The sequence below is a fragment of the Otolemur garnettii genome, unplaced genomic scaffold (genome assembly GCF_000181295.1).
Source record: "Otolemur garnettii isolate 467f Iridium unplaced genomic scaffold, OtoGar3 scaffold00047, whole genome shotgun sequence".
Lineage (NCBI taxonomy): Eukaryota > Metazoa > Chordata > Mammalia > Primates > Galagidae > Otolemur > Otolemur garnettii.
In genome coordinates, this window is record NW_003852442.1 from 2,190,176 (window position 1) to 2,205,340 (window position 15,165).

The 15,165-nt window shown below is 42.8% G+C and overlaps 1 protein-coding gene across 4 annotated transcripts in view; it reads right to left on the bottom strand.

Moving 5' to 3' along the window:
* The window catches only part of CDH13 (cadherin 13), a 964,648-nt gene that overhangs the window by 750,066 nt on the left and 199,417 nt on the right, over window positions 1-15,165 (bottom strand). The gene's annotated exons all lie outside the window — the stretch shown is intronic.

Genomic DNA, 15,165 nt, shown 5'->3' on the forward strand with positions numbered 1-15,165 from the left:
ACAATCTCCCTCTCAGGGTTGGCTTTCTGGAGATCCCAACCCATGGCCTTCACAATGGTGAACCCTGTGTGAGAAAGCCCAAGGGGCAGACGGAAGTTGCCACAGACCCACACACTCACACGAAGCCTCAGATATGCCCAGCCATTGATCGTCCTTGGCTACCTGCCTCTTCCAAACATACTACACAAGAATAAAGAACAGCAGCAGGAACAAAACTCTGGAAACCAATGTTGGAAATAGGCAGGGCAACCATTCATTCCACTCGAAGGGGTCAACATAACCTGGAGAGGGATCTGGAGAGGCACTGGACACCGGGTATAACATCTACAGGCTTTCTAAGATGCTCCACAGAATTTATCCCACTGGGTTGTCAAAGCGCCTCATGTCGGGCATCATTCAGTCAGAAGGACAGATGTTAAAACTGAGGTTCTGAGAGCAACCTCCTTCACTCAAAGGCAGGAGTTGTATCTCGACTTTCTGAAGGATACATTTTTACCTTGATGTCATAAAAGTAGAGTTGATATTCATGCCAATATTAGTCATGAAGAGCTGATCAACTTATAAAATTTAGCCTCGTATCGATGTGTAATAGAAAAGGTATTAATTTATAATTATAAGGTGCTTCTCAGCGCAGTGAGTGTGGCACGCTTGCTAATCAGGCACCATTAGCCAATGATTTAGGCTATCAGAGGAGCAGCTGCCCTTCTTCAATCAACCAAGTATTGTCCCTAACCAGGATGGATCTGGAAAAGGTCCCAAAACAAAGCAATTTGCTACTTTCCATTTCCCTCGATCCGTCACCAAAATAACAGAGCAAATGCTCCCATTCAAACAGCTTTGTATATGCTCAGGCTGAACTAGAGAAACCCCATGGTGGGTACAACACTCATCCAATTTAGGACCACTGAACCAGCCTGGTAGTACATCAGTGTGGCAAGAGACATTTTATAATAAACGTAAAACCTCTAGCCCCTCATCTAGGTTCCTTGCCGGGAGCCAGTTTACAGGGTTTAAGGAGGAAGGGAAGGAGGATGAGGGCCTTGAGGAGCAAACGGCTCTCACTACAAAGTGGAAACACCATCTAGGGTGATGCCAACAGGCTGGGAAATGTACATACATCATCGATGTGGATCATTTGCTCACGGGGCTCAAAGTGAAGTTTGGGGACCCCTGATCGGATGACGATACCGGATATACACCACCACCATTGGCTGAGCAACGGCTGTAAGTCAGCCTCTGATTTACCTTCAGTATCTCTTTGAAAAGAAACTGAAGCTCAAGGAAGCTAAGAAGCTTCACCCAGATTACAGAGCTAGCCAGGGTTGGAGCTGGCATTGAATCCAAGCATTCAGGCCTCAGAGCTGGCCACTTAACTGCCCCCAGTACTGTGAGGACCAGAGCTGTAATATCAGTAAGTAAGGCCACAGCCTGGGATGTAGGCAAGGCCTGCTATTCCCACCCCAGAATATTGTGGAGCTGGGGGTGGAGAGATGGGGGGTGGGGTTGGAGGGGGTAGGAGGGGACTATGAGATGTGAGGGAGTGGGAGGGGGCTATGAGGTGGGAGGGGGCTATGAGAAAGAGGAACAAACTGGCTGTGAAGAGCAAGGATGCAGTTGGCATCAGGCAGGGCAGTAGGGCTGCATGAGCAAATGGGGAAATGTGAGTAAACAGAAAGCCCTATAGCCTCCCAGAAGTTGGGTAGCTCACCTAACATTGACAAGCCTGTTTCCTGCCTTTTAAAATGCTCAGCATAATCAGGCCCAATCTACTTTTTGATATATCAATCAAAATCAGATATTCAGGAAGGGCATAATTGCTTTGGAGTGGTAAAAGATAAAAGTATCTAAATTCTTCTGCTCAGTCCACAATAACCTCCTGGAGTCTGTAAGTTCTATAACAACTGTTGGTGTCTCCTCCTATCATTGGCCAACATCCATGCTTGGACTCCTCTCAAACCCTCCTTGTCCCTGAGAAAATTCTTACCCAGGCAGCCAAGCTATCATAGTCCCAACCCACAGGAGGGTGCCTGGAATAAATCTCTCTGCTCCTGTTTATAGAGGAGCTTCCCTCCTTCCTGTAAGCCTGGCTTTGTTCTGGTGTAACAGAAACAATCTCCCTGAGATGCAGGTCTGTCCCTTTCTTCTCAATTTTTTCCTAGTTGACCTCTCCCCTCTTTTGCCAGAGGCATCTGTTGCCTTAGGGAGGATTAGGAGCAAAGAGAGAGAAAGATTCTTTCTCTAAAGACTTTAGTGAAACACAAATCTTGAAAGCCAGGGCTTACAGAGCCGAAAAAACGGCTTTCTAATTTGCAGACACTTAACTGTAAGTCTTGGGTAGAGGTAAGTCAGGATTTCAGGTCTGGGAGATTCCCACCCACCTTGAGATGCTGTTAGTCTGGGTGACAGGTGCCACTGCAGAGCAGGAGAGGTGAAGTTTCCTTGTGCCTCAGAAAGCCCGGCTTCTGAGCCTGACTCTACACCAGTTATACCACACAAAGACATTTGAAAGCTACATATACACATTTTCAAGCATTTTATGAGATCTTATTTCCTACTAGCTCAGCATAATAATAAAGAATTTAAAAAATGCATTTCTACCTTCCCTTCTCCTCAGGAACTAAGGTATAGTTAGAGTCCCAGAACTTCAGGAGTCCCTTATCCCCTGGGTGATTTGTTTATGTATGTCTGACTAGTAGAAGTTTTAAAATACCTGGGTAGAGGTGAGTGAGTGTGAACCCGTACAGTTTAGGGAGAAGTGAACGAGCTTTCTTTAAACAGGGAGGGGTTCGATTCTGGGCTATGTCTGCACATCTTCTGGAACATGTACTTTGCATTTCCACATTGTAAAGGCCTCAAGGAAACTTTAGTTAAAAAAAAAAAAAATCAACCCCCAGAATTTCCCAAAATTATTTAACTCCAAAATGTGTTCCCCCCATGGCATTCCTATTATCATTTGGTGGAACAGTGATACACAGACAGGTTTTGGGGAAATTACAACTTAGAAAAATACAGACGAGTAAGAATTGAGATCACCGGCCCCACATGGTCTGGCCCTCAGGACCAAGGACTGAGACCACCTGGGTCAACCTGACTTAATTGTTTTTTCCACAGAAATCTCTGCCTGAGAAAGATAAGACTAAAAATTTAACTGCCTGTTGCAGAAAATTCATGCAGATCCATTTATCTGGGACAATAGTCTGCTCACCTGGACAAACAGCTCACTGATCTTATATAACCTACTTATCAGGCTCATGTCAATATCATCATCTTGCCCTGTCTGCCGATCCTAGATCAGTATGTCATGAACTTTAACCCACGCCAATCAGTTTGCTTTCTTAAATTACCTGAGCCTTTCTTAAGTTATTCTGTGCAGACCCTGTGAGTGCTCATCCTGACTTTTGCCTTCTGACCTGCTAAGTTTCTGAATGTTTTATCAACACCAGTTTTCCGGTGATGTTTGGGGAAGCTGTACATACTGTGCAATATTTATAAGCAGTGTGGGCCCATGTTTGAAATGATGCTCAAGCATGACTTACAGGCACATTTCCCCAGAACAAGAAGCTGGGGCAGCTTTCAGGACTCTGAAACCATGTGGAGGCCTCTGATTTTTGTTTAAGGAATGAGCTTCCAGTCGCTAGACCTAGATCCCAGAGTACAGAGTGGGCTGTTGACCCAGGGCCAGGCCCATCAGCTTCTCTACCATGAGTTTGAATACCATCCAAAACTGGAATGCATTTGGAACTGAAAAATGCCTATAAAGGCATCGGAAGACTAAGTGTGGTCCACAGATCCAAGCTCAGTCTCTAGTCAAAGGGCCCATGACATCAGTACAGAAATTGGAAACAATGTGACATTTCGTAAATTCATTTTCTTGAAAACTTTTCTTTTATTAAATGTACATATTTGAGTTTTAATTTTTTAAGTAATGTTTATTATAGTCTTAAGATGAAACTGCTTAACACTTTAAAATGTGGGTGCCATATGCAGGCATTAACACATCCATATGAGGATGATTTAATTACCTGGGAAAATGAAATTTGTTCACCTCCTTGCTTAATCCTCACTGAAGGTTGCAGACTCAATGAAGTTATGTGTTAATTTATAGATTTCTATCTAGTAGAAATGCGAATAATATTCAGTAGGAAAAATAACACAAGAGGTTATAATTATTTGTCCTGTGGGGCATTGACCAGTTTTGAATGTAGCCTAGGAAACTTATTCTTTATCATTAAATTGCTTACAAATAACTAGCTCTTCAATTGCACTTATCATCTTATTAGTTTCCTCTTTAATTGCTGAGATGAATAAAATAGTTGATGCATTCACTTTATATTTTGTATGAGTCATGTTTTTAGCCTTTTCAAAACTGCATTTGACTTTTTCCTTTTTTTTTTTTTAACAAAAGTACTGATCTGCGATACTTTAAGGAAAAACAAAATGGAACAAATACAGTCTTTCACTCTAAACGTTTGAAAAGCAGAGTCCTGACTCCACTGCTTCCCACTGCTCGAACCCTTGGGTATCTCTAGTTACTGTCCTTTCTGGAGCTTTGTCATTCAAGTCTTTGTATGAACCTGTAACCACACAGTTTCCAATTCCATTTTAATTAAACACCTTTCTTTAAAGTCTTAATTTAGTGAGGGGTTTCTCAGAAACCTAACCAAGTCACCAAATGGTAATTGTCGTTGACAAAAAACTTTCTAACAGAGAACCCAATCCCATTGCTCCTTAGGGACAGAAGTAGGCTACATGTATCTCTATAAATGTACCTGACCAAAACTGGGTATGATGAGAGCAAGAGGTCTGAATTAGGCTATCCCCAAAGCAAAGCAGGTGAATTATGATATAGATAAAATACTTCAATGCATAATTTTACCCTGGGCCTTTCTCATTCTAGAACTGTCTTGGTCTTGCTCCCAAATGGACAAAACCCTGGTAGTGTAATCAAAGCTGTCATGCCTTGATCTAGGAGCTGATGCTTCTAACTCTCCCTCTTGAGTAGGGAGGGAGGGACAGGGGCTCGTCCTGGCCTTGCCCTCCATGCCCCTTTGGGGAGATGGATTGGCTACTTGGCCACATGTCCCCATGAACACACATCTGGTGAACCTAGTTGCTCCCTAATTTCAGCCTTCCCTATCCTTACTCCTTTCTTAGCATTATTTATCCCCACTTGCTCTCACTCTGTTTTAATTTGATAAACTTCCTTCCACAGGGAAAAAAAATGCAGTGCTAACCACATTCCTTGGAGGTTTTGACTCATATTTTGAACTGTTTTTTAAGGACTAATTATTTCTTTCATGGTACTCAGAATCAGTGTTTCCTCATTTGGAATCTCCCCTCCGCTGTGGAATTTAATGTATACATATGAAAATCAAAACCAGTTTTAGCTAAAAATAGATCCTCTGGGAGGTCTTCAGAATCAGCTGACAAGCACAGTTAAGAGGAATCCGGACGGCTGACAACTGTTTTGGCTTCCAGTGGAAAAGAAACAGGCTGGTGCAGCAGTTGGCCGGTGTTCAGGGTGGCCTGCCAAGGCATCATTTACCAAGTTGCTCACAAGTAGCAGAGGGGTTGGAGGAGGAGGCTGGGCCACGACACTCTTCTGCCCCCAGAAGTGTCCATGATGTGAAGAGGCCAACCGAGTGTCTTGGCAGGATTTAGGTCTGTGACTTTTTAAGGGAGTGTTCTAAGGAGTGCAGTCTGCAATTCTGAAATCCAAGAAGCTCAGCATACCAACAGTGTTTTTGCAAAACTCATTTGGCAGCAAACGCCAACCTGAACTGACGTGATGTTATTTGTGGTCTTTATTTACCGTGCTTAGGGTAAATATTCATGTTTTAACACGGAAATATCCATCTGCTTGCTGCAGGGCCCTGCCCTAGGCCCCCTGGCGGAGTTGTGTGCGTACAGCGTGAGCAATTGACAGTCTTCCTCAAGTGTAGAACTCATCTGCACCTAAAATTGGGAGGAATCATTTCTTAATTTTTTTCGGGGACCATACTTTTAATGTTTAACCTAAAGAGACCAAGCATGGGGGAGAAGAGTGGTAGTGATGCAGGTGATAGACAAGTACCCTTAGGACCTAAAAATGCCATAAAGGGCGCCTCGGAGAGATCACGAAGACAATGTGCTTCTTTTGACTCTGTGCGTCCTCTTTGATAAACATCAGCTCTGCATGTCCCATCAACACCATTCTGCAGAGAACCTGCACCCCGGCCTTGTCAGCAGTAAAATCAACCAGCTTTCAGATGGAGTTAGATGGTGACAGGCACTGTCCTGATCCCTTTGCACAAGACATTTTGCTCAATCCTTGCAATACCATCTCCATTTCACGGGTGAGGACAGCGAGGAGCTGGAAGTTTGCCACCCACTCTGGGTGACAGAGATGGACCATACAGCGTGGGAGCTCATTCCAGCAAGACAGGGAAGCTGCCGAGGACACCCAAGTCTGTCCTCAGAGGGAAAGACGGCACATTCCACTGTGGGGAGAAACTCCCCGACGGGATGCAGCGTTCCATATGGAAGGAACACTGGCTGTGGAGTCGGAAGATCCTAGCGCACTGCCCACCCTCGGCAAACCTATGCAATCTCTGACTCTAATCAACCCTTAAGCCCGTGGTTCTCTTGCGACCCCTTTGTAACAATGAAAATACATCCTCCATATCAAATATTTACATTATGATTCACAACAGTAGTAAAATTACAGTTATGAAGTAGCAACGAAAATAATTTTATGGTTGGGGGTCACCACAACATGAGGAACTATATTAAAGGGTCGCGGCATTAGGAGGCATTAGGAAGGTTAAGAACCACTGCCCTAAGCCCTCATTTATAAAATGGGGTTTAGAGTCCTGTTTCACAGGGCTACTGAGGTGATTGACATGACAAAGTAGTAGCTTCCTTTCTGGATCACAGTATGTTCCCATCTTAGGGCTTGGGCATGAGCTGGTCCCTTCTGCACCCTCCTTATCATTACTTGGCTGGTTTCTTCCCACAGTCCAGGTGCTCAGAAGAATCTTTGAGCCCCTGTCCTACAGTAGCCATGCAGAAACTCTGTCACATGACCATGTCTTCCTTCCTTCCTGCTAGTTCTTACCCTCATCCCACCATGGACCATTTCCCAGCATGCTCGGGTCTTTGCCCCATCACACCTGTCTCCTCTCTCCACTAGAATGAAAAGTCCACCAGAGGAGAAACAGGTTTTGATCTGGTTCAAATCTTTACCCCTTGTTCTTAGCACAGGGTCCAGCACAAAGAAGGGGACCACTCAATATTTCCTGAATAATTGGCTAATTATTTTAATTTAATTTAAATGTAATAAGTATAAATTATTAAAAGGAAAACAAAACCCATAATAAATGTCTTTTCCTCTCCTCTCTATTTTATCTCCAGAAGGAGAATGTGAATTTAGTCAGATACAAAAGCTCTTGGGGATACTGTGACCGGCAAGTATTGGCATCTCCTGCCCTTTTGCTTTCCAGCCAACAAACATTTCCGTGAAAATCAAAGTGGAAAGGACAGATCAGAGGCTCTGCACACCAATTATTGGACCGTGGAGAGATTTGATCTACTGTAGAATAAGAAGGACTTCTGCCTTCCCAGACTACTGAAAGCCATGCTTAATCTTTCCTAATTTATATTTTGATGACTTACAGCCCAATTCATGTAGTTGTAACACTTTCAATTAGGAGATGCTTCCGTAACATCCGTATGTTCCTGTATTCCTAAGCCCTTGAAGAAAAACAGAAATAAAAAAGATTTATGCCGACCCCATGTGAGTGAAGGCACTCAACAGGTTGAAGAGTGAGGCCATATGGCAACGTTTAGAATTTGACAGCCTTAATTAAGCAATCTGCTCACCAGCAGCACCAGCAAGAAACCCGGCGTGATGGCTGTCTTTGTGCCCTGCCACCTAAAAGGCATTTCCATTTGCGTGTGTGCTGGGGTCATGGGAGCTGTGTACTGAAAGGGACCCCGGCCACCGCGGGCAGCACTCTCGTGGTGGACTCTTGCTTTTTCCAGCACAGCCTCGTTTATCTCCTTGAGAAAACAGCTTGTCCACTTTCCCAGACATGTCTTGTAAAAATACGGTCTTCTTGGGCGTCATGACTGGTTTAGGCATAGGCACACGGCTCAGCTGGCCCAAGAACACTTGAAAAAGAGTTTCCCTTTGCCCCCCCACCCCCCGCCCAACTTGCCTAATTTACTTGGTTGATAAAGGGCTGAACTTGGATTTGAACCCAGGCAGCCTGCCTCTGGAATCTACACCCTGGAAGGCAAGACTACTGAGATATTGGAAATTTGTAAAAGTGAAATTCTCAATGTTAAGGCCTAATCTCTTTTACTAAACATCTCAGATGCCCACCCTGAGCTACAGGATGTCCCTGTGGGGCAAATTTAGCACAAGGGCTGACAGTGGGACGCTTCTAGTCACTCCTTGTTTCCTCTTTCATTCTGCTGGTAAGAAAACCTGTGCTGAGCATGGTATGTTTTTCCATTTGTTAACACCCTCTACTATTTCTTCTCTCAGGGTTTCAGAGTTCTCTTTATAGAGATCTTTCACATCCTTTGTTAGAGAAATTCCCAGGTATTTCACTTACTTTGGCACTACAAACTGTGGGGTATGTATACCATGAAATGCTATTTGGCCATGAAAATGATGAAGACTTTACATCTTTTATGTTTACTTGGATGGAGTTGGAACATATTCTTCTAAAGTACCTCAAGAATGGAAAAAAAGTATCCAGTGTTGAGTACTAGGAAACCAATATATAAATACACTCTCATATGAATGCTAAAACACACATATAGTCTAACAAGTGGGAGGGGAAGAGGGAAGGTCATTGGTGAGAGGAGGGAGGACATTTGGTGGGATCTCACCTAACGTGCACAATGCAAGGGTATATTTCAAAATAACTCAGAGTAAATTATAAATGTCTCACCACAAAAAAAAAGTGAGGTGATGGTTATGTTAGTTTGATTTAAGCATTCCACATTGTATATCAAATCATATTGTACCCCATAAATGTATAGTTATTATTTAATTAAAAATTAAATTAAAAATGAAAAACTAATGCCAAGTACGCTCCTCCTGTGGTCAAGTTCATTACTTCTTACATTTCTCATTCTTCAAAGTACAAGTTAGAATCCCAAGCCAAGGAAAGTTTCCCTAAGCATTTTATTATCTCTCTCCCTGATGTGCAGATGTGTTCATTTCTTATCTTACAGTCATTTTATTATATTACTTCACATTTATGAGGTAGTTAGTATAATGCATTTATGAGATGCCTAATAAATATTAATTGATGGATTGCTACATTGTTACAAATACGTTGGTGGGAGGGAAGGGCAAACTTGTAAAATATACTAGGTTTTCTACAGAGCTCCGTGTAAACACAGGAACAATTCTTATTAATGTAAATAGGAGTTCACATTCTGACCCAAAGTACAATCAACTTCATAATGACAGAATGACTGAATGACTCAGGGTAATTCTCCTTGGCATATCACAACAGCGTGAAATAAACACACTGCTTGAAACCCCGACCCTGTTCATCTCTACTCAGATAGCAGTACAGTTGACATTAAATAATTTCACAAATCAGTTAATCAGTCTCTCCACCTGAAAGTAAATACAAGACAGTAGTATGAAGGATGACCAGAAACTAGAAAGAAAATCATCATTGTCATTTTTAAAAATCACAAAGAAAAAAAAAAAAGAAAACAAAAGAATCCAGAAAGTTCTCCAGACAGAGAACAGAGCCAGGTAAAGCCTAAGTGATCCTGAACTCAGTAACCAGGCGCGTCTCCACCTGCCGAGTGGGAAAGTTCATCCATTTATTAACCATCGAAATGAAATCTTTTCAGCGGAGTCAAAAAGGCCTTCGTTTTGACATTTAACTCACCGGCAGTGTATTTCCTGCGTTAGAATGCAAAACACCTCTCCCACTGCTTCTTCATTAATTGCTTTCATTTTTCAAGTTCCCTGTTTGATTTACAGTCAATTAAAAACACCCTCAGAGCCATGACTCATGTATGTTAAGTACAAATATGATTAATGCGACTCCATGAGCTCCACTGAGGACCCGGCGGCTAACCAAGGTCAGTGTCTCGGTGGCGTGACCGAGCAATGTCCTGGTGAGAGGAATTCATGGGGAGGGCCGAAAGTCAGGAGCAAGGGTCATGGATGATTTGACCCCGGATCTATCCAAAACAAACAAAAAAAAGAACTTCTTTCTCTATAGTGTGGAGAAAAGAGGAACTTAGCTATGAACAGCAATAAATAGACAACAGAAGTCCTCTTTGTGATTCAGGTTGATGAAAGTGATGGGAAAATGAAGCGGCAAATTTCCCTCCTGTGTTACTACCAAAATCAAGAAAAACTAAAAGACACTAGACCAGAAAACTCTGGATAAAAACCAGGGTCCTGAAATCTCAGCTTCAAATCTTGAAGTCACAATTATAAGCAACAGGACCTCCTTGGGTATGTCACTCCCCCTGGCGCAGCCTTATCTACCCTCATGTATGTAATGCCCGCAGGACAATGTCTTTCCCCTAGGACTATGGTGAGGTTCCAGGGTGCCCTCAACCCTGAGATACCAGTTATCAAGGTCAAGAATACTGCAGGGCACTGGGAAACCTCGCATGCAAACATCTGCCCCCGATTGTGTGCACACTTGCCAGCATTGGCATATAGTCCTTCTTGAGAAAGTATGCTAAGAATTATCTATGCTGCTCCAGAAAAATGAACATATTGAAATTTCAGAAGAATATTAGATAAGCCAAGAGCAGCAGCAACATCCAACTAACACCTTAGATCAGCGCTTTCCAGCAAAATGAGGTAGGTGGTGTATTTTCACAAAGCAAACTTATTCAAAGAACTACTTTTTCTTCTGTAATTGGTCTTTATTTCTTTTTGTTTGTTTTTTGATGCCAAGTGACCTTTTAAAAGAAAATTTTGCCCAGAGTAAACAGTAGTACTTTCCTATCCTTCTTTATTTACTTATTTTTTTCCACATCCAGGCTTAAAGAAATTAAAAATATATATACTTTTAATAATCCAAGATTTCTGAAAAAACAAAAGATGGACCAGAAGTTCAAACATCCTAGAACCACTGCTCTAGAGGAGTCTTCATCTCTTCAGATTTTCCCTGGTCAACATGACCAGTCTTCAAAGCCAAGTTACCACTGCCCTTATCAGGAAAATGTATCTAAGGTTTATCATGAAAGTAAAAGTAATAATACTAACCAGAACAGCAATAGCAACAGTGATGGTAACAGCAGCAGCTTCCATTTATTCATGACCATGTTCTAAGCATGTCCTCCTTCCCTCCACTGAAGCACCAGCCCTAGAAGCAGGGATTGCCATCATCCTTCTTCAGGAGATTAGACAATGCAGACGTGGAGCATTCAGATAACTCACTCATAGTCACACAGCTAATACATAACGGTGTGGATGTTTGAACCTCAGTCAATCAGAGTTTAAAACTCTGTGATCTTAACAACCATGTTATACTATAAGGAGGAAGAAATGGGAGTCCATACTTATTAGGAGCATAAGAAGGAGAGGTCCCTCCCGTTACCAAGAGGGAGCAGGGAAGAAGCCACCCTCCTCAGTGGGAAGCATCATTCACCAAGAAAAGCAGGCCATAGGCACAGGCACCAACCTAAACTGCTTAAACTGTCAAACTTCATCCTACATAAGCCCAGTCACCTCCTCTGTGTTCTATTTATCTCTTTCAGGAGTCTCTCTCTCTCTCTCTTTTTTTTTCTTTTTTTTTAGTGACAGAGTCTTACTTTATCACCCTCCGTAGAGTGCTGTGGTGTCACAGCTCAAGCAACCTCCAGCTCCTGGGGTTAGGCTATTCTCTTGCCTCTGCCTGCCGAGTAGCTGGGACTACAGGCACCTGCCACAACACCCGGCTATTTTTCTGTTGCAGTTTGGCTGGGGCTGGGTACAAACCTACCACCCTTGGTATATGGGGCGGGCGCCCTACCCACTGAGCCAGAGGGCTGCTTTAGGAGTCTCTTTTTTGACGTTGTTGGGCAACGTCAACATTATTTTGTTAAGCTCTACGTAGAGTTGGTGATCAGGCACTGACATGCCTGTGTTCCTGCACATTTCCCGGCCTCTCTGGCAGTTAGACTGACCACATGACCAGGTCTGCCAACAGAACGTGAACAGAAATAACATATGTCAGTGTCGAGCTGAGGTAATTTAGCATCTGGGGTACCTTCCCCACATTCTTTCTTGTGCCCGCCCACCAGCTCAGTGATAGAAGATACTAGAAACCACAAGGTAGCAGGACCCAGCTGGATGTAGTCTGGGTTCTCAGGCTCCTGCATGGACAGCACCCATGTGGAGGGGAGTTCCCCAAGGCAGGAACTTGACTGGCGTCTGCATCATGTGGGTGGGGCTGTGTGGTACCTCAGTGTGGCCTCACCTATCCTAAGTAATGACAGAAGGTGTGATTTTATAGGCTGTGTTGCAGGTAAACTTAGGTGTGGCAATTTGGGTCTCTATATCTTCTGTCTGTGTCTTTGTGTGAGGCCCAAGAAGAGTGTCTCATAAGTAATGCCCAAGGGGAAAGAAATGTATAATCCTGAATAGTGGCTGGGTAGCCAATAGGGTCTTCCTTCCAGACACTGGAGGCTGAACACACTCCTACTAATACAGGCTGGAAGGTCATGAGTGTGGCTTCTCCTGGTGAACCCCAAGACCACAGATCCCTCACATGCCAGAAAGGTCTGTCTGAGCTGATGGGGGCAGAGTAGAATTTTCTGCTTTATAATTTTGAAGAACATGAGGCAGTCATGATTCCTCACTTGGCACTGTCCCACCCCTGCTGGGTGGCTGATCAGCTGTCCAGGGCAGCTATTCTTTTAAGTCTGAGGAGTCTTTTACTCTGGGGTTGCTGTCCAACACTACCAGAATCTCATGATTTTAGGAGAAGCGAGAATTCCCACACCAGGCAATTTGGGAGAGTTCTGGGGGTCAAGCGTCTAGGGAACCCCTCCCATAAACCCTTTACAGATTCCTCCCTGAGTCCAAAGACCTGGAAGGGATGTTTCCCTCCTGAGTTGCGGCTTTTTGTTTTTTAAGTCACCACTGGCAGGTAGAGTTGCTGCCTTCTAAGCTGTCTTCTCCTTTTGTCTCATAATTCTCACTGAAAAATGGGAATGACCACATCTTCCCAGCTAAGCTTTCAAAACTGAGATGAAGCCAACAAAGTTTTGCCCAACTTGTCACGAGTTGGGGGCTTCGCATCACGCCGTGAAAGATAAAATGAAAGGGCTCCCCTGGTTACATTAGAAGAAATACTGGGATACTCTGTTTTGATCCTAGCAGCTTGTTGAAAAATGGCCCTTTAAAGTCGAAAGCAAGTCTAGTTAGTGGAAAGGAGAGTAGAATAAAGAGTTATTTGGATGTGAAGAAAATAAAAGGCTTTAGAACAACTGAGAGAAAGATGTATCGGAGTGAACAGTGAATAAAATATTAGGGAAATAAAAGGAGTGAAGGTGACCATTAGTAACACTTAAAGCAGAAAAAGATAAGTCATTGGAAATTGAAGAGGAAAATGAAAAAGGATAAAAGGAGATATTACTGTCTGAACAAAGATAGCAGGAAGCCATCCACAGAATAAACATTTCATACAAGCTGCTAAAAGCTGAACACCGAGTTGGTTGGATACAAGTCTAGGGTATGAGCAGATATATAGCGCCTGCCAGACAAAGAGACGGCAACCTCAGACAACTTTACAGAATGGCAAACAGTACAGATGCTGTGCGGTTGATGGACAAGACCATGTTCATACCTCCTACAACGCAAAACTTCACAATGGCTGGTAACCAAAGCTCTTAAACATTGCAAAGACAAAGGAAAAATGTAAATGCTATAATACTACTAGCTTAGGTTTTTTAACCTTGATCACAACTGACAATATCAACTCATATTTATAGGCTGCTAAAACATCCCTAACTATTTCCCGGATCTCTGGCATCTAAGCACTGATAAACCTTCCAGTTCGGTTTGAGTCTTTTTGTTTGTCATTCAGATGTTAGCTGGTCACCAGCACCTTCATTCTGAGAGCAGAAACCACTCATTGGTTTCTTGGTTGATACGTATTTAGAGAGTGAAGGGTTTTGTATTGAATCAAAAGGAAATTACTTTTTAAAAATTGAGATTAAGAGAAAAGGGAGGGAGAACTGGGGGAGAGAGGGAAGGGAAGAGGGATAGATAGAGAGACAGACACTAGCTTTAAATATTTGAGAAGAGAAGCCCATTCAACATTTTGGCCTTCTTAATTTTCTTTTGCAAGTGGAATAGAGCTAAGCATTGCTGCTGCTATTTCTGGAAATCCAGATTTTCTAAAACAACATTTAATAGGCATTCTCAAATATTTGAAATATGTTTTCTTCACTTAGGCACAATTAACCTCATCCACAGGGTCTACCCTTATAGCAATCTGTGTTCATTGATTTGAGATGAGCTTCGGCGTACCTCACCTGACCTGTTCTTTGTATCCTACACAAGAATAGAGGTACATAGAGCTTTATTAAAGAGGCACTAATCAAATTTCGCTGACCTGACAGCTCACACAAGCATAAAAATTTTAAATGTCCTCAATTCTCATGTCACTGACTTTTCCTGAATATGCTATCATTGATAATCAACCTAGTCCCATTTAGCATTTACTAGCTTACACAAAACCAACAACCATAACCTACTTAATTGCTGAGGGGATTAAACACACACACACACACATACAAAACTGTGATATTGGAATGTACAGTATGGCCTAGTTTAAATTAAAAAGATCCCCCAAAGTATGATTGTTTCCAGCTTCTCAGCAGTGAATTAAAAGCTGTTTGGTGTCGTGAAGATTACAGAAGCAATCACATTTATGGGCCTGCTTTGCATACCAACTCTATTAATTTCCATACTCGGGGTGGCTTCACATTTCCAAGCATGTTAACATAGATGCCATTTGGGATAATAATTTGGAACAAAAAAAGAACAGGAAGAAAGAGGGAGAGAGAGGAGAGGCAAGGGAGAGGAGAGCCAGAAAGATGGTTCTCACAAACCAAGTTCTGCTTGAAATATATTGATTCTGATAAGTACAGGAATCTAAAGACAAACAAAGGTGCATGATGGCCTGACCCAGA